At 42.1% G+C, this 25576-nt stretch overlaps 1 protein-coding gene across 10 annotated transcripts in view; it reads left to right on the top strand.

Annotated features, from left to right (window-relative positions):
- SLC24A2 (solute carrier family 24 member 2) overlaps positions 1-25576 on the top strand; it is a 224575-nt gene that overhangs the window by 75334 nt on the left and 123665 nt on the right. The gene's annotated exons all lie outside the window — the stretch shown is intronic.

Here is a 25576-nt window from a genome sequence, read left to right as displayed (position 1 = left end):
CTACCATGGCAGAGGCCATGAGGGACCAGGGTAGGACTCAGCTCTGCAATGCTGTCCTCTTGTTGTCTTCAGGGATGGATTTTTTCCCCAGGTTTCTTATCACCTGCTCCCCTAACCATTTGGCTTTCCTAATGGAAGGACCCGTGTTCAGCAAGTCAGCACCCTGGAGCCCAAATTTGTATGGTAACCTCCAGATCGACCCAGGGTTTCACCTTCCACCCTCCTTGCTTTTTTAGTGCTGACGTGCTCAAGTAACAGTATTGTCTGTAAAGTGCTGCTTCCCCCGGCTACTTGTACTCACTGTGTGAAGAAATGTGGACCATCCCTCTCTGATCATCACAGATACTGGTTTTGATCATCTTGGCCAAAAGGCATCATCAGGACTTCCTGAATGGAGGTTTGCTCTAAGGATGTCACCCTAGTTCCAGAGGGAGACCCCACTGGGGAGGGGTTCCTCTTCCGTTGGGTGCAGCATCCTGATTTCCATGGGGCAGATCTCTATTTCTTTTAGTACATACAACCCAGCTGATTCAGTCTCTCTCCTTGGCTTTGGAAACTTGAGTAAGTGACACAGAAACGGAAGGGAAAATACTTGAATCTGATTTGGCCCCGCAGGGTGACTGCCCATCAGTGTCTGCTTCCCGGAACCCCAAAAGAACCAGTGCCTGTTGTTTCTAAACACGAGTCTTGATTTTCTCTTAATCCAGGGAGTTCCTCCATTTCTTTCCAAAGAATTTCCATCTTCACATTAGCCAGAAAGTTTCTTTTCTTTGTAACCATAGAATCCTAAGGACTACCCTCCAAGGGGAGATGGTGAGTAGTCAGACACCGGAAGGAACTGCCAGGAAGTAGGAGAGAACACATAGGTGTGAGGAGCCCATATTGCCCTGGTGTGTTGATCGTAAGCATCTTTCTTAAGTGTGCTTCCCCAAATGACCCGAAATGCCCCCATTTAAGCTCAGGAAAGCTGCCCTGTCTGTATAAAGCCCAGTTCTGTTTGCTCTCAGCTACATCCCCATCTCCCCGTGTTGTGGTCCTTGCTACTCAGAGGCTCTAATTGGAAGCCTCCAAATAATAAAAGTGGGAAAATGAACTAAGCATTCTCTAATTAATGAACTTTGGTTGGCCACATCTTTCATGAAAAAATAAAAAGCATTTCTTGCAGATTTAGCAAAACATTCAGAGCACAATGTTTTACAGACAGGACCCTGGCTGCTGACTGTGTAATGCAGGTGACTTGATCAGAATGGCTGCATGTGGCCAGACCAAATGGCCATCGCCCTTCCATTTCCAGAACAGTGAGCTCAGCTCCCCTGCACCCTTCAAAGTGCAGCTCAACATTCATGCCATCTCCCTGGAACCCTCTCACTTTCAGGAGCCTCGCCCTTTGCTCCAGTCACACTCTATGAATGGACACCTGTGTTTCTCACCCTCTGGTTTTGTAATGGCTCATGTCCATCCATCTTTCCCACTAACCTGAAAACTCCTCTCTCTCGGTGTTTTCACTGCAGTGCTTACTATGGTGGCTGGCATACAGTAGACACTCAGTAGTTAATTTATTGTTCTTTAAAGTGATTAACTCATCTGAATTTTTTGTTTGTTTGTTTGTTTGTTTTTTAGAAACAGCTGTTTTCGGTTTGGTTCGGTTTTGTTTTTAATCTATTTCACTCCAAGATAGTACAGCCCATCGATACAGATATACACTGAGTGGCCAGATTATTATGATCTCTGAATGCATAATAATCTGGCCACTCAGTATATATATTAGAGGCCCAGTGCATGAATTCGTTCATGGGTGGGGTCCAGCCAACCTGGCTAGAGGGAGGAGACATTGGCGGTTGGCCAGCCTGCCTGCTGGTTGTACTTCTGGTCATGGGGACAATTTTCATATTAGCCCTTTATTATATAGGACTAGATACCCCTTGCAGGAAGATTTCTTCAATAGCGCTCCTGCTGTGGTCACTGCCCCGCCTGCTTCCCTTCCTTCTCCCCACCCTACCTGCTTCCCTTCCTTCTCCCCCGCCCCACTTGCTTGCTTCTCTGCAGTGCTTGGCTTCTTTCTATGCATCTTCAGTCTTCACTCTGGCCTGGATATGCAAATTAACCACCATCTTGATTAGGTTAATTTGCATACTCACCCTGATTGGCTGATGGGTGGGGCTTGTGGATGTTGCAAAAGTGCAGTCAATTTGCATGTTTCTCTTTTATTAGGTAGGATTTACACTGAGTAGCCAGATTATTATTATCTCTGAATCTGGCCACTCAGTGTAAAGTAGAAAGAGTGGAAAATGGATGTAAGCCATTACTTTTGGGGGGGTTTCCCTTTGGTCCTATTTTAAAAAATATTTCGCATCTTGCACCACTTGCTTAGAATAAGTACAAATTCGTTTAAACAGTTACATATTTTAAGATCAACTAAATAAATCTCTTTGGTCCCAATTAAGATGCCAGACTCGTTCTTAACAGTGCATTTGTGTGTACTTCTGCCATGTGTGTCCTGCTTCCTGCCCTGCGGCCAAGTCACACCAGATGATATGCTGGTGTGACCTGGAAGTAGGCCTGTCCACAGGCCTTCCCCTTGTGGGGTATGATATTAATGTGTGTTTTCCTTTGGCATTTTAGTTAAAACTTATAGGAAGGATAGCAGCTATAAAGAGAAGGTTGCTATTAGAGGAAGCTGGTATCTTTCTTCCTTCTAGTATTCATTCACAATTTAATTTAATTGATTCTGTCCCGTTTGGGCTTACAGAATGGCCCAGGTGTTTGCACTGGGCTACCTATATTTTGTGTGCAGCTGTCTGCTACCCGTACGGAGAAGAACGCCGAATGACACTTCATGAGTGCTACTTTAGACACCGAGAAGCTTACTCTGGGCCCAGCAAACATTTTGGGATAAATATTTATCACTGCAAGTCAGCGTTGTTAAAATTAGAATCTCACCTCACATAAAGCACATCCATGATGCAGGATAATGAGCTTTAGAGGCCCCTATCTGAGGTCCCGGTTCCAATTAGTGTGTGCCAGAGAGAACTGCATGAGAAATGTCAGCACTACAATAGAGCTGGCAGATTGGGCAGGAGAAGTGATGATAAATCACCCTAGCAGAACCCATCAATCAGGGCCTATTTCTGTTGTGTGAAGGAGTTGTTTTGGCAAACTAGTATTTGTCATTCCCTCTGAAATATTCTGCAAGCATAATGTACTATTTCCCAGTAGAAGGTTGACTGAATGAGTCTCTGGAGAATACAACTAAGTGATCTCCCCACTCAATAACCTATAGATCATCAATGTGTTTGTGATGATTGTGCTGAGAACAAAGATACTAGCCAAATGTGCTATTGTTATATTAGGAAGCTCAATTATTGCCCACCCCCTTTTTTTAATGGTTGTGCTACATAGAGAGTGTCTTGCCTCCAAAACTTTTATTAGCTAAGCAATATGAACCAGGGATAAAGGAAAATGGAGACACCAAAATCCCAGTGAGACCCAGTTTCTCCTCTGGACCATGGATTGTTTTCTGCACTGTGTCCCAGACTCCACCTAGGTCAAACAATAATCGCTGCCCTCTTGAGATTACCTTCTAGAGGAGGAGCTCAGAAAGTAAACAATATAAAATGAGTAAATGAGATAGTATTCTAGCAGGTGAGAGGGCTATAGATGTGCAGTATCTCAGCACAGAGCAGATAGTGAGATCTATTGGTTATCTGGGGTAAAAAGTATTTTAGAGAGGAAGATCAGGGTCAAGAACCTGAAGTGTAGTGGGAGAAACATGAGAAAGGACAGATTAGATCAGAGAGGAAAGGTGAGGGGTGGATGGCCCTTATAGATCTGGAGGGTCTCCCATTTGCAGGAACCTGTGGTAATAAGAATGACACCATTTATTATGACACTAGTAGCGCAGTGCACAAAATTTGTGCATGGGGGCTGTCTCTCAGCCTGGCCTGCGCCTTCTCCAATCTGGGACCCATTGGAAATCCCTCTCACAATCTGGGACTACTGGCTCCTAACTGCTCACCTGCCTGCCTGCCTGATTGCCCCTAACCACTCTGCCTGCTGGCTTGCTTGTCCCCAACTGTCTCTCCCAATGACCTGATTACCCCTAACTGCCCACCCCCATCAACCTGATCACTCCCAACTGCCCCCTTGCCATCCTGTTTGCCCCCAACTGTCACTCCACCAGCTCGATCACCCACAACTGCCATCCCCTCTTGGCCTCTAATGACCTCTACCTTGGCCCCATCACCATAGCTTTGTCCAGAAGAACATCTGGAAGGTCTCCTAGTCTAATTATCATATTACCCTCTTATTAATATAGAGGCCTGGTGCACAGGCGGGTGCTGGTTGGTTTTCCCTGAAGTGTATACCCAGATCAGGGTGGGGGTTCCTTGGGGGGTGGGGTGGCCTGGGTGAGGGGCCTGTGGTGCTTTGCAGGCGGACCATGCCCCCATTGAGGTAGCTGTCCCACTGGGAATGGTGCCAGCCTGGGTGAGGGGCTGAGGCAGTTTGCAGGCTGGCCATGTCCCCCGGGGACCCTTACCCCATGGGGGCATGTCCAGCCTGGGTAAGGGGCTGAAGGCCATTTTCAGGCTGGCCACACCCCCCAGCAGGGACCCTCACCTTGATGGTGTCATGGCTAGCCTGGATGAAGGGCTGAGGGCCATTTGCAGGCCCTTCCCTGTGTGACAGGCCTGAGCAACCCAAGCCTCTTGTGCACTCAGGCCGGCTTTGTGGCCTCCACCCAAAGGCCCTTTCTTCAGTGACTGACCTGCTCTATGGCCGCTGCCCACAGGCCCATCCTTCAGCAACCGGCCTAGGTGTCCGTGAAGCTTGGCTTCCTCTGTTGCCGAGGGCAATCCAAGCCTCCCACCCACTCCAGCTGGCTCTGTGGATGCCGCCATCTTTGTCCTGCTAATTTGCATATTCCCTCCTGATTAGCTGTGGGCATCACAGAGTGATGGTCAATTGCCATATTTCTCTCTTATTAGTATAGATGCCATGACCCCAAATAGGCTAGGCACCTTGCAAACATATCTCAGGCTTCTAGCAACTCTATGAGGAAGGCCTTTTTATTTCTGTTTTATGAATAAGACTGTTGTGGAAATTCAAAAACACTTGGTCCAAGAGGTAAACTTGGGTTTGGGGAGAAGGAAACAGGTGAAGCAATGATCTGAGAGATGGAATAGCTAGAATTTAGTGCCTCTTCAGACCTGGACAATGAGCATGAGGCTCTCAGCATGACTCCAGGCCTCTGCTGGATGCTGGAATAATTAACCAAAAAAGGGAATGTGGGGGAAAGAATGGGTCTGGGTGGAGGAGTAGAAAGGATAAATCACAGTGTGTTTCAGGTTTGAACACTTTTATTTTGAGACACTTGAGGAAAATACAGAGGGTAGTAACAGGTTGGATAAGGGATGGCTTTTGCAAGATCTCTGTCCTTATTTTTGTTCTTAGCAGCTTCTTCCTTTCACTATGACTCTTACGATTTTAGTTTCTTGCCTTAGCTGGTTTGGCTCAGTGGATAGATCGTCAGCCTGCAGACCAAAGTGTCAAGGGCACATTCCTGGGGTTGTGGGCTCAATCCCCAGTAGGAGGAAAGCAGGAGGCAATCAATCAATGATCCTCTCTCATCATTGATGTTTCCATCTCTCTCTCTCCCTCTCCCTTCCTCTCTGAAATCCATAAAAATAAATTTTTAAAAAATATTTTAGTTTCTCTTTTTCTATAATAACTCATTTAGATTGTTTTTAAATAGCAGGGAAATTGAGTTACTTCTCACTAGTAAAGGCATCTAGATTTATTAGTATCTCAGCTGAAAGAACAGATCCCAATTCTACAAGTGTAAAAAGACCTGATCTTTATTAATTTGTACAAAGTGTCTTATTTTATATATTCTAAGAAAAGAATGAAATTATTGTTTGAGTAGCTCTGAGAATGTGCACATAAATAGCACCTGTTGGGGTGGACACGCTGTCCTCCCCAATAGATAAAGTGTCCTGGACAGAGAACAGAGCCCCACTCAGGAGCTGTTCACTGTCTGAAACCATGAAAGGGCCCACGTGATGTAACCTCGAGGGAAAGAACGAGGTGTCCTGCATTGAACAAAACTGAATGGTTTCCTTTGCCCTTTAGAAGGGGGGAAAAAAATCTGTTAGGGAAGAGAAAGTGCTTATTTTATTACTGGTACATGCTGTTCCCATGAATTGCTGGAAATAAATATATACTCTCTACACTGCTGGGTTTTAATTCATTTACATTCCCTTTTTAATCAAAAATTTTAAATCTCTGCACTAAAAATGATGAATCCTGTATAGTTGCATGAACGCAGCTAAAAATACCATTTGTTTTTAGAATTGGACCTACGCTGGTCCTTAACCACAGGAGACCACAGTCTCCTCACGTTTTTGTTCATTTTTTTACATTTAATTGAGGGAACAAAACAAGGTTCCCTCTACCGGATTTGGAAATAATGGGACTTTATAAAATGTGCCATTGAAGGGGTCTGGGGAGAAAGCATTCTAGTAATTAAAAAATATTTCATAAAACTAACCATTTATCATTTGCTTACCATTGTCTGCATGTAAGTCACTTCATTATCCTCACATTTTACAGGTGAGGAAACAAGCCTGAGAGGTTAAATGGTTTGCCCAGCATCTCATAGCTGGTGTGCTTCCATATCAGGCTCATGTCTTTTGCCTTGAGGACCTTAGAGAACTCTGCAACCAGTTCATTGCAGTTTGAGTCTGTCAGGGCTACACAGCTCACAGCAGACTGTTTGCTTCCTCTCACAATGACACAGACACCACCCAGGCCAGAAGCCTGGCTTCACAGCTGACAGCCCCTCGTGCTAATCCCAAATCCAGTGGGTTGGCAGTCATTGATTTCTTCTCATCCCCACAGCCTCCACATGAGTCTGAGCCACCTCACTTCCTCCCGGACAATGGCAGCACTTCTAAACAAAACCCCTGCATCTGTTCTCTCCAATCCCCTTTACCCTCGTTTTAATAGATTCTGTCATTCCTCTGCCAACGCCTCACCCTGGCTTTCCTCAAGCACAAGTGGGTCAGATACCAGCAAGAGTGAGAGCCCGTAGTGTCAAAAGCCACACACCAGGCAGCCTCCATGCTGTGGGAGGAGGAGGGTGTATCTTTAAATCAGAGAACTTGGTGTTTGAGTCCCAGGTGTGTTGGTTTTCTAAGGCTGCCATAACAGGACCACAACTGGATGGCCTAAAACCACAGAATTTATTCTCTCATGTTCTGGAGCCTTAGAGATCTGAAATCAAGGTGTCAGCAGGACCGTGATTCCTCCGTAGTGTCAGCAGCCCTTGGATTCCTTGGCTTACAGTTGCATCACTCCAACCCCTGCCTTTGTCTCCATCCGGCCTTCTTCTGCGTGTGTGTCCTCTGCATCACAATCTCTCTCTCTCCTAGAAGAACATCAGTCTCTGGATTTAGGGGCCACTCTAATCCAGGATGACCTCATCATCACCTAATGACATCTGCAAAGTCTCTATTCCAAATAAGGTTACGTCCACAGGTACCAGGGATTGGGACTTTGGCATATCTTTTTTTTTTTAATATATTTTATTGATTTTTTACAGAGAGGAAGGGAGAGGGATAGAGAGTTATAAATATCGATGAGAGAGAATCATCATTCAGCTGCCTCCTGCACACTCCCTATTGGGTATGTGCCTGCACCCAAGGTATATGCCCTTGACCAGAATCGAACCTAGGACCCTTGAGTCTGCAGGCCAACACTCTATCCACTGAGCCAAACCAGTTAGGGCTTCAGCGTATCTTTTGTGGGGACACAATTCAGCCCATCATAGCAGGTTTGCCCCGTAACTTTGGATTTCTCACTTATACAATAGGAATACCAATATCTAACTTGGAGGATTAGTGTGAACAATCATTGAGGCAACACATGTAAATACTTACCACTGTACCTGTCTCATATAGACCATTCAGTAAGTGGCAGCTGTATTTATTCCAACCTTCTTCCTTTAAAAATTACCTATTACCTAATCTCTAAGGGTACCAAGGAAGCATGCCATTTAAAGAAACCCCGCAACAGATCCCTTGTAAAACAAAGCAAATAAGTGTCCCGCACTTATGTTTTTATTCTGATTTCTGTGTGTTCAATCTCCTTATGCTAGGAAACTTGGGCTTTCATACAACAATACGAATTGCACTCTCAAAAGGTTGGTTTACCTGGGGAAGCTACGCTTGCAGAGAAACTGAACGAGGAAACCCATTCAACCTCCCTACCAGGTCACAAGCCTTCAAGGGGAGGGGCCGCAGTGCTCAGGATGGCAGATGCTTCTAAGAGCAGCCCTGACAGTCTGTTGCTTTTATCTGTCCAGCTGCTTATTAGAAGGAGAGACAAGAGTTTGGAGGAGAAACCTGCCCCTGCTTGCAAATCCAGATCCACACCCCAGCGCTCTGCCCACTGCCAGGTGTGTTGCCAACAGCTTTCCTGTCTTGAGGCTGGTCTCAGCAGCCCTGGGATTCCCTGTGACAGCACCACCATCCTGCCAGACACGTACTAGTATGTGCAGCTGGGTGAAGTCTGGGCAGACTCCAGGACAGAGGGCGGCAGAAATGCTTAAATGAGAGAGAATGCAAAAGTCTCAATGGAAAAGCAGAAGGGGCATGAGAAAGCTGTGTTTTGCACTCACTCAAAAGCTGGATTTGACCCCTGCCCTCTGACAGCCTGGCTGCCTGTGCAATGTAGACCCAGGGCCCTCCCTGCAGTTCTGAACCAGCCCTGTGTCCCCGGGAGCCTATTCTGTTGCTGGCTCAGGACACATCTCATGTTACTACCCTTTATGTTTGACAAGGTAGGGAGGAGGCAGATTATCCTGGTGGGGGAATGGAGAGAGAAGAGATGCCTGGCTGTGAGTTGTGCTTTCCTCCACCATCTGTAAAAAGAGCACAGCTGAGCTAGGCCTTTTGTGAAGCCACCAGAAAGCTATTACTCTAGAACTTTGTTGTGAGTGCAGCACCAGCACAAATATCAGCTTTGCGGACAGATCTGGACTCACATCTCTCCTGGGGCCCACACTAGCTGTGTGGCCTTGAACAAGTCTCTTGACTTCTTTGAGCCTCTGTTTATTTCTCTGTGAAATGAAGGTAATGATATTTCCCTTACAGGGCTGTCATGAGAGTTAAATGTGATGGCATAAGGAAGTAAAAAGTGCTCAGTGAATGTTGGATTCCATTTTTCCCATTCCCCTTTCCCTTCCCAGGGTATGGGCCAATATATTAAACACTTAGCCATTGACCTGCTTTGCAGGTGATAAATTCCGAGTATATCTTAAGTCAGAAGCCTGTTTTCTTTGAAAATTATAAAGATAAATTGACATTTTATTTAACACATTAGGGACCCAGTACACGAATTCAAGAACCTTGAAAGGAACTGTGGGCTGAGAGGCTGCAGTAGGCACAGGGAAGGGTCTCGGCCCATCCTCTGTGCTTCCACCCAACCCTTCCCACTGCAGCCCCCGGCCCCCTGTCTGCCGCAGCCCCACTCCCGCCACCTCTGCTCCCACACACTGACGGCATGAGTGATTTGGGCTGGCATCAGGTGCAATCGGGGCCGGCGTTGGCAGTGGGTGTGAGCAGTGGCTCCAGCACCAGCAGCAGGTGTGAGCGGCGTGTGGAACCATGGCATACAGGAGCAAAGAATTTTCAGTAACCATCAGAGGCTCACCCTGATGATAGCGACCAATGTCCCACCTTGGTCTGGCACCCCCACTCACCTGCTCTACCATCCTGCCACAGCCAATGCCTGCCATGTTCCACACACACCCCCTGGTGGTCAGCGCACATCATAGTGACTGGTTATTGGGTTCCAGTTATTCCACCACTCAGTCTATTTGCATATTAGCCTTTTATTATATAGGGTAGGGGTGTCGAACTCAATCAGAGAAGGGGCCAAAATCTAAAATCCAGCCTAAATCGCGGGCCGAATGGTTTACTGAACAGTCATAAACTGTCATTGTGATGGAAACGCAGCGGAGTGCAGTGATGACAGCGCGGTGCGGGCCACATTGCAAGGCCTGGCGGGACGGATTTGGCCCACGGGCCTTGTGTTTGACACATGTGATATAGGGTATTATGTACTGTTCCTGCATTGATTTTCTAGGTCTGGGTAAAACCACTAAGACATGTAATACACACACACACACACACACACACACACACACACACACAAATAATTCATAGGGCAGTGACTGAGCAAATTAATTGTGAGAGTGCAACATAGATCCTGATAGAAGACGTTCAGAAAGTAGGCATTAAATTTAATTGAGAAGTGGCAGAGGATGGTGCTTTTTGAGAACAGGTGTTACTTTTTAAAGGAGAAGTGGAAGGAACATTCAGGCAGAAGTAAGCAGGTATCAGGATGAAATGTGGAACGGAATTCCAGGCTTAGGGACTGCGGGTAGCTCAGTGTGCTCTGTGGGAGAGTCAAAGTGTAGCCATTGGTCTTTGCTGAGTGCTTGTGATTAGCTGAGGGGCTTATGGAGGAGAGGTTACTAACACCAATTCTAGTGACCATTCAAACCGAACAGAACAAACATGAGTGTGTGATTCAAGGAGAGAGAACTTCAATAACAAGTCTTTGATTCCTACCTCAAGCCAGTCCCTAAGCTTGTCCTTAAGAATCATGCAGCCTAGTGCTGCCCTGAGCCCTGGAAATGTGACTAGTCCAAGTGAGATGTGCTGCTGTAAGTATAAAATGTACTCTAGTTTTTGAAGTCTTGATACAAAAAAATATCAATTGCTCATATCTCATTACTAATTTTATATCAATTATATGTTCATATACTAATGTGGATTTATTGGGTTAGATAAAATATATGATTAAAATCTATTTTATCTGTTTCTTGTTACTTTGTTTTTTGGATTATATTTTATTTATATATCTTCTGATAAAAATTATATATATTGAATACATACAACTTGATGATTTGATATATGTATGCATCTTGAAATGATTGCTACAATCAGCTAATTAACATAGCTCATAGTTAACCTTTTTCTAGTGCGATGAGTGCATCTGAAATCTACCCTCTTGGCATATTTCTAGTGTTTGATACAGGATCAAGTAAGTCATCATGCCTGTTCTTGTTACTTTGTTAATGTGGCGTCTAGAAAATTTGCAATTACATGTGTGGCTCACATTATATTTCTATTGGTCTTGAGATTAGAAGGTCTTGGTGTAGGGCAGCAGAAAGGACATGGAGCTATCACCCTGCCATGGTGAATGAGCAGGGCTCAGGTGCACATAAGAAAGAGAAGGATTTTCCAGGAGAAGGATGAGTGTGCAGGCACCAAGGTGCAATGTGCAAGGTGTATTTAGGGAATAATGAATAGACTATCTGGATGGAGCAGGTGAAAGACAATGGTATTTTAATAAAATGACATGTTGTCTAACTCAGATGTGTTGGTAGGCTTCATATGGATAATAAACAGGAAGAAGTGTCCATCACTGTCAGTAATAATGGAAAATTACAAAAAGAGGTTCCGTGATTTTCCATTTTGGATGGTTTTATAGTCCAGGATTGCTCTAGAGAACATTAAAATGCTATCTCATGATTAAAATGTTGAAAAAAATGAAAAAGTTGATTATTCTTGTCATGCCTTTTATTTGAACTTTCTCAGCCTAATGACTTCTTGGAGCTATAAATAGAAATGTGTTCAAGGAAGACATGGGTGAAGGCACAGGTGACAGATCCCTACATGAGGTTCAGGATAATTAAGAAATGCTCTAATCTCTCCTGATGGTGTCCTGTGAGACAACTAGATACGGCCCTCTGGGACAAGAAACATTCAGCTGAATTGATCCAATGTGGTATTTTTTTATTCTTGACTTTAAACTACTTAGAAAAACTATATCCCTGGACTTGATGATTTAACAATTGCTGACTTTTCCTTAATCATCTGAAGGATGATAAAACAAGATCCTGCCTTGATACTGTGTTGAGTACTTTATCTGTAGTTTATTCAGGAATCTCTGTGGCATTTAGGGATCCATACAATACAAGAGCCAATGTGGTAGGACTGGTCATTAGGGGAAATGTCAGTTGAATAATAAATACATGGATATGAAAGTATATCCAGGTCATTTTATTGAATTAAATGATGAGAAGTTTCAAGAGAGGTTGTTTAAACCAAAGTGCTTATAATGGAAAGATTTTTAAAAATATATTTTTTATTGATTTTTTTAAAGAGAAGAAGGGAGAGGGGTGGAGAGTTAGAAACGTCAGTGAGAGAAAAACATCAATCAGCCACCTCCTGCACACCTCCCACTGGGGATGTGCCCTCAACCAAGATACGTGCCCTTGACTGGAACCGAACCCAGGACCCTCCAGTCTGCAGGCTGACTCTCCATCCCTCATTCAGATAAGCAGGTACACTGGCGGGTAGGGCATAATGGCAAGATTTTTACCCTGTCTCACTTACCTAGCAAACCCATATAATCACATAGATGGAGTTCCTCATGGCAGAGGAAGGCAATTAATCCCATATGGAAAGTTCTGCCAAAATGTTCTTGAGCAGGATCATTAGCTGATGGGCTCTCATGTACTAGCCACATCCCAGGGGGGCAGAATTATTTCATGTTTCTGCTTAGACATGAATCCCATACTTGTGGTCGCCATTTCTCAGTATGTTCCCTTTTAGGGAACTACAAAACATTTTTAGCCTTTTACCTGTAAAATGGACTAGTAACAAAACCTGTCTCACAGTGTCATGAGGACTACATGAGCCCTCTGTGTAAAGTGCCCAGTGCCTAGGGCTTGTTATCTTGATAGTGGTGTTGGCTGTGCAAGGGGTTCTAGTATAAGCTTTCCTTGTATAAGAGGGATCAGGAAGAGTTTTTTCAGAAAAAGTACTTTGAACCCAAGGTTTCCAAATATTCCAGTTCCTAACACAGTGCTTTCCCTGCGTCTCCATCGTAAAGCATGACTCATTCTGAAAGAGAATGCCTCTGGCCTTTCTTTTCACCTCTTAGCAACTCCCTTACCCCTGCTTCTCAGGAAGACTTGGAGCGCTTCCCCTTTCTTGCTTCCCGTCCTGGCTGGAGAGATTTTTTTTAGGACTCTCTCGCTTCTGAGTGGAGAACGTTTTAAATTATTTCAAGGGAGAATTGATGTGTTTTCATTGGTGCCCCAAAGCAAAATTCACTTGCATTGATCATCAAGAGAAAAATCAATGCAAGCATGAGGATAAATATAAACACACCGAGATGTAAGGGTTAAGTCATCACTAAGTACATTCTCCTCTCACCCCCACCCCCCAGTGTACCTGCTTATCTGAATGAGTCACTTCTACTAAAAATAGAGACATCCTTAAGAAATGACAGAACAGTAATTACTCAGACAGCAGCTTCCTCCACCTGCTTCCCTGGGGCTGGAACTAGGATGCATGAAGACAGAGGCTCTGAGATGGTTCGGAGGGTAGGACACTTGGAGAGATCTTCTGTGACAAAGGAAAACTTTCAGATCTATACCTTTCATCTGTTTGATTTTTTTTATTTCTTTTTTATCTGGAGGAATTGCAGCTTGCAGAGTAGCCAGCCCATTTGCATTTAAAAGGGACTTGGTCCCCTCACAAGTCCCTTGGCTGTTCACCTTAAAAATGGAGATAGTGTCCTGTAGCTTTAGGCTTTGATAGTAATGAAGGCCAGGACCTGAGTCTCTGCCTGACTGTCCTCTGATGGTGTTCTTGAGAAGTAATGAGCATATTTGAAAATCCTGAACCCCACTGGCTTCCACTTGTCCCATCCTGGGTATATCTGTGCCTCTTCAGGAAATCAGTTCACTCGTCATTATAGCTCAGCCACTTAACACAGACCCAGCTAGTCTATAGCAAAAAATATCAGCCATGCCATCAACACTGAAAGCAGTCTGCAATAATGTGTTCAGACCACATGGCATAAAGGGAGATAATGTAGGCATTGTATTTTACCTTAGGAAAGTCAGGGTCCCAGCAGAAAACATGTTTTACACCCAAAATAAGTAATTGAGAATTTAATGAAGTGTTTGTTTCCAAAGTATTAGATAGGTGTTATGGTTTCCTAGGGATGCCAGAACATAGTACCACAAACTGAATGGCTCAAAACAACAGAAACCTATTGTCCTATAGTTTTGGAGCCTGAAAGTCTAAAATCAAGGTATCAGCAGGCTATGTTCCCTATAGAGCCTAAGGAATTCTTCCTTGCCTTTTCCTTGCTTCTGGTGGTGGCCAGCAATCTCCGGTGTCCTTTTGCTTGCAGCTGTGTAAATCTAATCTCTGCCTTTATTCTCCCTGCCTCTCTGTCTTAACATGGCCTCCTTCTTATAAGAACACGAGTCATATTAGATTAGGGATCACCCTACACCTTAACTAATGACACTCACAATAACCCTGCTTCCAAATAAAAATCACATCCAGAGGTCCTGGAGGTTAGAATTGCAGCATATCTTTTGGGGAGGAACACAATTAAGCTTCAAGGAAACAGTAAGATTCAAAGAAGCACCTGGGTCCATCTCTTGCCTTAAGGTACAAGGGACAGAGAGTCCCTGGAACTCTCTGATACCCATGGTTGTAGAAAAGGACTACCTGATGGGAGTTGCTGCCTTAGAGAGAGAATTGCAGCCACTGTGAGTGGACAGCCAGACAGGGAAGGAGCAGGGGAAATAAACATTCTGACCTCTGTCTGTCTCATCTCAACCTCTCATCTCCTGGATCTGCTGTTGGTACCTCACATTGATTGATTCCAACAGGAAGCCCAAGGGCAGAAGCCCATTGATGCAATCCCTAAAGGTTGGCCTCCTAGAGCATGGAGCTGGGTGAAGAAGGTGAAGACTGGATATGGGAGGGGCAATTTGCATAGCCGGTTAACTTCTCTAAGCCTCAGTTTACCTGTCTGTTAATTAGGGATAATAGTGCCTACCTCACAGGCTTGCTAGCTTGATGTCTAGTACATAGTAATCACAAATGTTAGCAATTATTTTATCATGAGTTCTGGATATATTCAAATGACCCAGCTTCCATGCAACTACCTTATGAACCTGATAAATATGAGCAGTATAGGAGTCATGTGCATGAATGGACACAGATAGTCACACAAGTCTTGTTCCCCACAATGTTCTATGATTTTTTGAGTCATAAACCCAGATGAATGCTGTTCAACATCTGGGACCAGTATTGGCCAGAAGGCAGTTTGGACAAAGGTTGGGATAATTTTCATAATCGAGGCATAGCCAATAGAATGCCTGGTATACAATGTTTTGGTAGAGCAATGACTGGTACTTCAGGAGCTCACAGTCTAGCAAGATACAGGTAACTCTCACTGCAAGTAGAAATCAATGAGGATTTAAAACTGATAAGAAAACTGGTAGTTCTGCAGGAGGATATCTGAGAGGACTTTGTGGAAGGGTAAATATTTGAGCTTAACCTTGAAAAAAAAAAAAAAGGATTTGGGCACCTGGAGACTAGGGAGCAGGGGAAGCAACAGACTAAGCAAAGTCAAAGAAATGGGTCTGCACAGAGACTACATAGAACATGAATAGATCTGGTGGCCTATATGGGAGTGTGGATGGAAAGATACAAGACATCAAAGAGGATTATAGGGGATATGGGATTGAAAACAGTAACGATAGTAAAGAATTTAGACTGCCTGGCTGAGTTTCCACTGAGAGCATAGCACTAAATACATGACAGGTGTTACAGCCCTCTAGGTCACATGTGTCAAACACAAGGCCCACGGGCCAAATCCGTCCCGCCAGGCCTTGCAATGTGGCCCGCACCGCGCTGTCATCACTGCACTCTGCTGCGTTTCCATCACAATGACAGTTTATGACTGTTCAGTAAACCATTCGGCCCGCGATTTAGGCTGGATTTTAGATTTTGGCCCCTTCTCTGATTGAGTTCGACACCCCTACTCTAGGTCATAGCAGCCCTTCCCTCATGTTCTGACTGCCCACTGGTTCTCTTCCCTCCTCAGGACAGCCCTATTTAATAGGTAGTTGTTTCAAGGTCCTTCTGCAATGGACCTGAGACTATATCCTGGAGTGAAGAGAGGCAACTCTTAGAAGCCAGCAGTGGCTCCAACCACTACAAAGGGAGGAAATCCAGTGCCACCAGCCAACAAACTGCACACAAAAGACAGGGACTAGGAGTGGCAGATCACCAGAGAGAGAGTCACCCTGGTGGAAAGTAGCCCCAGAAGCAGAGTGGCCCCATAGATCAGTGTTGAGGAGATGCCAATCCCTGTGGAGGTGGGAGAGAGTGAATGGTGAACACCTGGGAAGGGACTTGGTTTCACTGGGTGAGTGACAAGTTCTAGTGGAGTGCACCCAAAGAAGTTGGGGGGTGGGGGGAGAGAGCAGGTGAACAAAGAGAAACTGAGGCATTTCAACTACCACAGTTGCAAAGAAGCGGGAAGAAGGTGGGAAGTGCAGAGACCCCAGCTACACATCGGATTTGAAGAGGCACAGGAGGTAGAAAGAAAATGCAATGATAAGAAGGATGGACATAGGAGCTTTGTGACTCTGTTCCGAGGGCTCTGAAGATGGGAAGAAAAGATGGGATCTTCTACACAGAAAAAATTATGATCTGGGAAAAGACTGAAGGTATATCAATACATGAGGATGGAAGATAGGAAAAGCATTTTAAAGAGGGTGTTTGGAATCAAGTGGTAAGAAGAGAGCTGAATGAAAAGAGAGAGAGAAAGAGAGAGAGGGGAGAGAGAGAGAGACAGAGAGAGAGAGAGAGAGAGAGAGAGAGAGAGAGAGAGAGAGAGAGAGAGCGCGACTTGAGATAGAAAGTGAGGCTCCACAATATAAATTTTTAGACTGACCAAAAACAAGAGATCATCCTAGGGATCTGAAGGCCAAAATACATAGGTTAGGTCGTGGTAGGTGCAAATAGGGGATAAAATTAGACCAGAGTAAGGTCAACAGAACTAACTACAAAGAGCAATTTAGACTTCCCAGGTATAAGTTTTTACTTTTTCTATTTTCCTTTTTTAATAGTGGTTGTAGTCTTGGTAACCACAAAGGCTCTGTATTCTGTTCATTGTGGCATCTTACATAGCAATTTGACTTAAATGGAAGCCCTCTCTATAGAAATGATCCATTCCCCAGTTTCAGAGGGAAATACAATCCAGTTCACAGCATTGAAGCTGACAATCTAAGGCCTTGCACAAACAGTTCTGAAAGAGCCCACTTTTCATAATTACAGACCCAGCTTCCGAAATCCAGCGGGAGAAAGCAATTCATGCTCTGCAGGTGCAGATAGAACTTGTGGCCACCGTGATCTTTTTTCATAATCAACTCTAGCTCCTTCAGATTCCCTGTTAAACGTGTGGTTTCCAAGCCACTGTGTCTCCCACCCATGTCCACAGAAGACATCACTGACAGCCTCTCCCAATGAGCCCAGCCAGGTGTGAAGGTGCTCAAATTGTTCTCAGCACAAGCACTGCAAATCACCTCCACCTACCAACTGTAATCACCAGGGGAGCTGAGTCCCACTTGCCAACAGCCTTTAGAGAATCTTTACTGTGCTTCTTAGAAGTCTATATGACTAGAATTAGTATCACTGGGAAACTTTGTAAGTCTATAGTGAAGAAAATCCTTCACTAATGGATGCAGCAGCTTGAGGCCATGTTACAGATGTGTGACACCGTCGGCTTCATCCAGCCACATCACTGATCAAGAGTTATGAACAACTGTGATTTCCAGATAACGGAAACCTGTTCACTTCAAGTGCCGTTTCTGATGGAAATCTTTCTAAGGAACACTCATTACACATCCCTGGCTTGGGAAGCAGAGTACATTAGATACAATTTAACCTTTCCATTTTTTAAACATATTTTAAAATATTTTGTTCACTTCTACGGGTGTCTCAAAAAACATCTTTCTCTCTTCCTATTAGCTTTTATATCTGTAGAACCCCCCCTAGGTCAGCTTCTGGTGGTTGCAATCTTTTGTGGTTCTATATAAATTTTTGGAATATTTTTTCTGTTAAATACAGCATTGGTCTTGATAGGAATTGTGTTGAATCTATAAGTTGCTTTGGGTGGTATGAGCATTTTAATGATTTAATTCCTCTTATCCATGAACATGGTATATACTTTCACTTATTTGTATATTTTTAAATTTCTTCACTGTCTTAAAATTTTTCAACTACAGGTATTTTACATCCTTGGTTAAATTAATTCCTAGTATTTTTTTTAATTACTGATACTTTATTGAATTCATTTATCTGTCCTAGTAATTTTTTGGTGGAATCTAAGGGTTCTCTATATATAATAACATGGCATCTGCAAATAATGACAATTTTACTTCCTCCTTTCCAATTTTGATACCTTTTATTTCCCCTTCTTGTCTGATTGCTGTGGGTAGAACTTCCAGTACTGTGTTGAATAACAATGGTGAAAGCAGACATCCTTTTTTTATTCCTGGTCTTAAGGGAAACACTTATAGTTTTTGCCATTGAGTATGATGTTGGCAATGGGTTTGTCATATATGGCTTCTATTACATTGAAGTATCTTACCTATATTTACACTTTGTTGAGAATTTTCATCATAAATGGTTGCTATATTTTATCAAATGATTTTTCTGTTTCTATTGATATGATCAGTGTCCTTTTTAGTCTTCATTTTATTTATGTGATCTATCATATTAATTGATTTGCAAATATTGTACCAACTTTGCTTTCACAAAATAAATTCCCCTTGATCATGTTGTATTATCTTTTTAATGTATTGCTGTATCTGGTTTGCTAATATGCTTTTGAGAATTTTAGCATTTATGTTCCTCAGGGATATTGACCTAAATTTTCATTCTTCGCATTATGTCTGTAAGGTTTTAGAATTCTGGTAATGCAGGCCTTATAAAACGAGTTTGGGAGTCTTCCCTCTTCTTGGAGTTTTTGGAATAGTTTAAGGATAGGTGTTAGTTTTTCTTTCAATGTTTGGTAAAAATCACCTGTGAAAAACCATCTGGTCCAGAACTTTGGTTTGTTGGGAATTTATTTATTTATAAATTTATTTTAGTCTTTGTTGAGAGTATTACAGATGTTCCCCCCCTTCCACCCATTGCCCCCTTCCACCTGGTTCCCACCCTGCCCCAGGCCTTCACCACCCTATTGTCTGTGGCAGTGGTCAGTCAACAGAGTCATTAGTCAACAGAGCCAAATATCAACAGTACAACGATTGAAATTTCTTTTGAGAGCCACATTTTTAAAACTTAAACTTCTTCTAACATCACTTCTTCAAAATAGACTCTCCCAGGCTGTGGTATTTTGTGGAAGAGCCACACTCAAGGGGGCAAAGAGCCGCATGTGGCTCGCAAGCTGCAGTTGTCTGACCACGGTTCTGTGGCCATAGGGGATGTATATATGCATCCTAGTATAAATTATTTGGTTAATCTCATCTCCTCTCTTTCCCTTTTCCCTCTGAGATTCATCAGTCTGTTCCATATTTCCATGCCTCTGGTTCTATTTTATTCATTGGTATATTTTATTCATTAGATTTCTTGTTCACTTCTGTTGATTTTTAGATTCAATTGTTGATAGATTTGCATTTATTGCCTTTTTATTGTTCATATTTTTAATCTTCTTCTTCTTCTTCCTCTTCTAAAAGAATACCCTTCGACATTTCATGCAATACTGGTAGTGATGAACATTCTTCAGCTTTTTCTTGTTGGTAAAGCTCTTTATCTGACCTTTAATTCTAAATGATAGCATTTCTGAGTAGAGTTGTAGGTCCTTACTATTATTTATTACTCAGAATATTTCTTGCCACTCCCTTCTGACCTGCAAAGTTTCTGTTGAAAAATCAGTTGACAGTCATATGGATACTCCTTGCTTTTCTCTTGCTACTTTTAAGATTCTCTCTTTGCCGCCAAAACCGGTTTGGCTCAGTGGTAGAGCATCGGCCTGTGGACTGGGGAGTCCCGGGTTTGATTCCGGTCAGGGGCATGTACGTTGGCTGTGGGCACATTCCTGGTGGGGGGTGTTCAGGAGGCGGCTGGTCGATGTTTCTCTCTCATCGACATTTCTGGCTCTATCTCTCTCCTTTCCTCTCTGTAAAAAATCAATAAAATATAAAAATAAAAATAAAAAGATTTTCTCTTTGCCTTTAACCCTTGGCATTTTAATTATATATTTAATTATATATTTTAATTTTAATGTCTTGCTGTGGGCCTCTTTGGGTTCCTCTTGTTTGAGACTCTCTGCACTTCCTGAACTTTCAAGTCTATATCTTTCACCAGGCAGAAGAAGTTTAGCTTTTTCTTGTCTGGGAAACTCTTTATTTCTCCTTCAGTTTTAAATCATAGCCTTGCTGGGTAAATAGTCTTGGTTGTAAGTCCTGCTTTTCATCACTTTGAATATTTCATACCAATTCCTTCTGGCTTGAAATATTTGTTATAAATCAGTTGACAGTTTTACTGAGAGCTCCCTTGTAGGTAACTAAATGTATTTCTCTTGCTGCTTTTAAAATTATCTTTCTTTTTAAACCTTTGCCTTTTAATATGATATATCTTGGTGTGGGCTTCTTTGCTTCATCTTATTTGGGACTCTCTATGCTTTCTGAACTTGCGTATCTTTTTCCTTTGCCAAGTTAGAGAAATTTTCAATCATTATTTCAACCAAAGCTGAACTAAAGCCAGGTGAGCTGTCCCATAGTGCTAGTTGCATTTTACTGGTCAGATATTGATACAGGGCAAAAAAAGGTGGAAAGAATGGCATGAACAAAAGCAGAAAAGACTAGGCCATGACAGGTCATCTTGCTCACTGTGCCTTTTGCATAGTAGGGGCTCAGTAAATATTAGTTAAAGACGTCAATGGATGAATGAATCATTGAAACTGGTGTTTTTCTTTTTTTTAATATATTTTATTGATTTTACACAGAGAGGAATTGAGAGGAATAGAGTGTTAGAAACGTCGATGAGAGAGATACATCAACCAACTGCCTCTTGCATACTCCCCACTGGGGATGTGCCCTTGACCGGAATCGAACCTGGGACCTTTCAGTCCCCAGGCCGACGCTCTATTCACTGAGCCAAATTGGTTTCGGCGAAACTGGTGTTCTAAGTGATAAAGAGAAAAGACTGAAGTCAAGGACAATAATTTTGAATAGGCATAAGGGTTTGACAAGGGTGATTGTATTAGATTCCTATACTTCTGTAACAAATTACCACAAATTTTATGACTTAAAACAACACATGTTTATTACATTAAAATTCTGAAGGTCAGAAGTCTAAAATCAAGATGTTGGCAGGGGTGTGTTCTTTCTGGAGGCTTTGGAAGAGACTTCATTTCTTTGCTTTTTTAAGTTTCTAGGGGCTGAACTGCATTTCTTAGCTGTGTCCCCCTATGCACATCTTCAAAACTCATCACTCTAACCTCTGGTTCTGTAGTCACAACTTTTTGTTGTTGTTATTAAGATAACTCTATTACCTTCCTCTTATTAGGATATTGTGATTACATTGAACCTGACAGATAATCGTGATAATCTTCCTATGTCAAGATTTTTAATTTAATTACATTCCCAAAATTCCTTTTGCCATATAAGGTAATAGATTTGGGAGGTTGGAAAGATCTTGGACATCTTGGGGACCATTATTCAACCTACCATGGTAATGTCAAATTCCAACTTTTTTTCTTTCACCAAACAAAAAGCCAGAAACTAGAGGAAGTACCCTATCATCAAAACAAATAAAAGTGGGAATATAATAGTCAATGACCTCTAATCATATGTATATTAAATATAAGGTACTATTAATTAGCTTTAGATTTAGAGATTCAAAAGATCTCGAATTCCTCTCTAGGCACAAGGATATTTTGAGAGTAATCTTAAAGAACAAAGTACTATTATGCCACAATGTGTTAAGAGGCATTTTTGTTAACCTATATAGAACATCTTAATTTCATGACTTGACTTTGAAAATTACTTTTTTTTAAGAGTTTTTTGCAACTGAAAAAAAAGGGGGTGGAACTAAGTAATGTGGGTATCTCTTGGAATCAAGCAGTTTACTTGAGGGAGGATTCACTGGCATCTGCCCAAATGGGAGAAGGCAACAAAGACTCATAAGAAGAAGAAACCTGATTACTCTTTGAGAGAAATAACTATGGCCAGAGATGAAAACAAAGTTATAAGAATAAGCTGAGGGCCCTGGAATGAGGAGAATTAGGAAAACGCAGGCACGTCCCAACATACACTGTCATCAGTTCAGTGACCTCAGTAATTTTTTTAGGGCTCATTAGCTCAATGCCTCATTCTTCTCATTTGCAAAATAAAGGTGCTGGTTAGATAAAAAACTCCAGATTTTTTAAAATCTAATTTACAAAATAGTGATAGTTTACTTACACTCAAAACACTCGGAGTAAGGCTGGAGTAGAGATAAGGGGAAAGGAGAGGGAAGCCTAAGAGAAGAGGGAGGATTTCCTCTTGGCAAACTTGTAAGTTCCTTAGTGCCTTGATGTCATCTCTTATTCTTTCCCGGAGCATGCATTGGTTCCAGTGGGTAGTGGTGTTAAGATCATGGCTTCTAAGTTAGACTCTACTCACCATATGACCTTGGACAAGTCTCTCTGCTATATATTTTTGCCTATAAAATAGGAATAATAATAATAGCACCTGTGTCACTGGGTTGTTGCAAGAATTAAACCAAGCATTATATGTAAGGTACTTAAAACAGTACCACCTAGTAAGTACTATTGTAAATATTGGCATTGTTATTATTATTATGTGCTATTATTGCTGACATTGCTACTAGTTGGAACATTACTAAGAAAGTTTTTCATACCATATTGTAAAAGCAAGTGAGATAAGCCTTCAGATCTGTGCTGTACTGTTGGTCCAGATCTGAGCTTGATTCTATAAAGGTGCTTATTTTTTAGTTTTCAACTTTTAAAAAACAGCACATAATTTATCTTTGAATCATGTAGACATCCTATCAATGCAAGCTGACCACTTAGCTAAGATGTCTCTTCAAATGTAAGCTACAGTATAGAGTTCGCCATTTCAGAAGCATTTCAATCTTGCAACTTGAATTGGCTATTAATGCTGGCATCAGAAAAAAATAGAAGACAATTTTGTTTTGTTTTTAAAAAAAGAAAGAACAAAACTGTGAATTAAATTCTATTTTAGTTGTAAATCTTTGTTTCTTGTTTTTTTATTTTTATCTGTGTGTGTGTACACATGCCATGTTTTGTTTTGCCTGCAGATGGCTTGGCTGTCTGTACAAAAGACTGGTCTACTCAAGGACATTGCTGACTATTTTAATGAGGCCAAGGTCACAGTTTCAATTCCCACTTGGCCAGTTAGCTTTGCTCTCTGCTCCCTTACATAGCTACAGGCTGCTCCCTCATCATCACATCCAAGCCTGTATCCCATGCAATGGGAGGATGAGGGGAAAGGCAGATTATCAGAGCTGGTCCACAACCACTGGCCAAGCTTATGGTATGCGAGTCCTCTGGAAATGTTAGCTATATTCACTCAGGAGGTTATTCTTCTTGGTTTTTACTACTTCATACTTTTCCCTACAGAAATCTATTTTGGGCTCTGTTCCTCTTAACCAGTAGACTAGATCATTTCAGCATCCATCCTCATTACCACCAGAGTAGTCTCCTGGGACCCAATTAGTACCACTATTTTTTTTCTTCTGGAGGTATTACATCTTTGGTTTCTTACTAGGGTTTGTTACAAAAAAAAAATAAAAAAAAAAAAATCTGCTAATAACATCTAACATTTATTGAGCATTTATCCTGTGTCAAGACCTTCTACATGAGTTATCTCCTTTAATCCTTAAAGTAGCCTATGAGGTAGAACCTGATTTTCCTTTTGTCCAATGAGCACTGAGGTTGAGAGCAGTACAGTCAGTCAGGAATTAAATTCCTTCAGTAGCTTCTAGATCCTGCACCCTTTAGCCATTGTGCCATGACACTTCCCTACAGACCTGACAATCTGGGCAGAATAATTAGCAGCTGGGTGATTACTGCAGATTCACACTGCTCTGAATTGGTACCTAATTTGGATGGATGCCATTATATTGTGTCACCCTTTTTTTTGGGAACTATATCCAAGCCGGCCACCTGGCAAACTGTGCTAATTGGACAAGCTCTTCCTGTGCCAGCAAATGAATCTTATTCCTATGCAATGTCCACATTCTCAGTTGAATCACATGCCACTGGGGGTAAGTAGGCGATTGCCTGGACCTCAGGAATATCTCACTGTACAGAGATGTTTGGATATGCTAGTTCTTGTGACCAAATGAAACCTATATTTGAGGAAGTCTTTGATCCAGATGTACTCACTCCAAATGTCAGTATGTACTAGATGCTATTTTTGGAAGTGATTTCCAAATGCTAAAAGAAACCCCACATTGAACACAGTTGTTCTTACTAACCTCCCAGCCCTTAAAAGAAGATATGGTTCTAGTAGCTTAAGATGTGGGATGGTATAACATCAGTGCTTTTTTTTTCTTTTCTTTTTTTTTTTAATGCATTAGTATTTCAGATTTTTTTATCAATTTTTAAATAGCCAACACAATTCAAGATGCTGATTAACAAGTTTTCCCTTTTTAAAAAAAATATCCTAAGTATATTTTCCCATTGATTTTTAGAGAGAGTGGAAGCAAGAGGGAAAGACACAGAGAAATATCAATCTGTGAGAAACACATTGATTGGTTGTCTCCTGCACAAGCCCTGACAAGGGCCAGGGCTGGGAAGGAGCCTGAAACTAAGATACATGCCCTTGACCAGAATTGAACCCAGGACCCTTCAGTCCACAGGCTGCCGCTCTATCCACTGAGCCAAACAAGTATTACCTTTTAAAAAAGCAAAGATAACTTAATACATCTCAATGCTTATCATAAAAGCAAATACAAAATGTATACAGCCCCAACTTCAAGAGTTTTACATACCTTGATTCTCAAAACTACTTAGCTATGACTTCAAATCTCTGAATATTTACAGTGTTTACAAGTTGGATAATATTTGGCACTGATTCATTTCTAGCATTTCTAGCATTTAAATGGGTCAGACATATCCCTGATCTTGAACTATTCTAGATGATTTCTCATCATCCACTTCTGTGGAAGGGGGCAGTTTGTTTTTAATTGACAATGGTCAGATTTACTAAGCCCTCTTATTTTGGAATGAATATCAGTAGGCCTAGTCAGTCTGAGTAAAACCGGTTTCATAGATTGTTTTATATAAAAGCCAATAACCAACTTGATCAAGGATCACCATGGAAGAAACAGGGAAATGGGGCATTAATGGTACTTTAAAGGCAGGACAATGTAAATATAAACAGAAGAAGATTTTTGGATTAAGATGAGGGGAGGAAATAAACAAGATTTATTAGCAGCAGGAAAGAGTGCTGCTAGTTCCTAGCCCTTTAATTGTAAAGGTGTCCCTTTTTATTAGATGCCCCTCCTTACCATTGAATCAATATCTACCCAATACTCCTCAGCCCAACAGAATTGAATAATGCTTTCCCTGTTACAAATAACGCTCTTACAAATTGTCTCCTCACTGGAGCTTTCTTCCTCAGGGTGAACTTTTTTCACTTCTT

The sequence above is a fragment of the Pipistrellus kuhlii genome, unplaced genomic scaffold, assembly GCF_014108245.1.
Source record: "Pipistrellus kuhlii isolate mPipKuh1 unplaced genomic scaffold, mPipKuh1.p scaffold_m20_p_12, whole genome shotgun sequence".
Lineage (NCBI taxonomy): Eukaryota > Metazoa > Chordata > Mammalia > Chiroptera > Vespertilionidae > Pipistrellus > Pipistrellus kuhlii.
The sequence above is the reverse complement of the archived record's forward strand: the minus strand, read 5'-3'. Positions and strand labels throughout refer to the sequence as shown.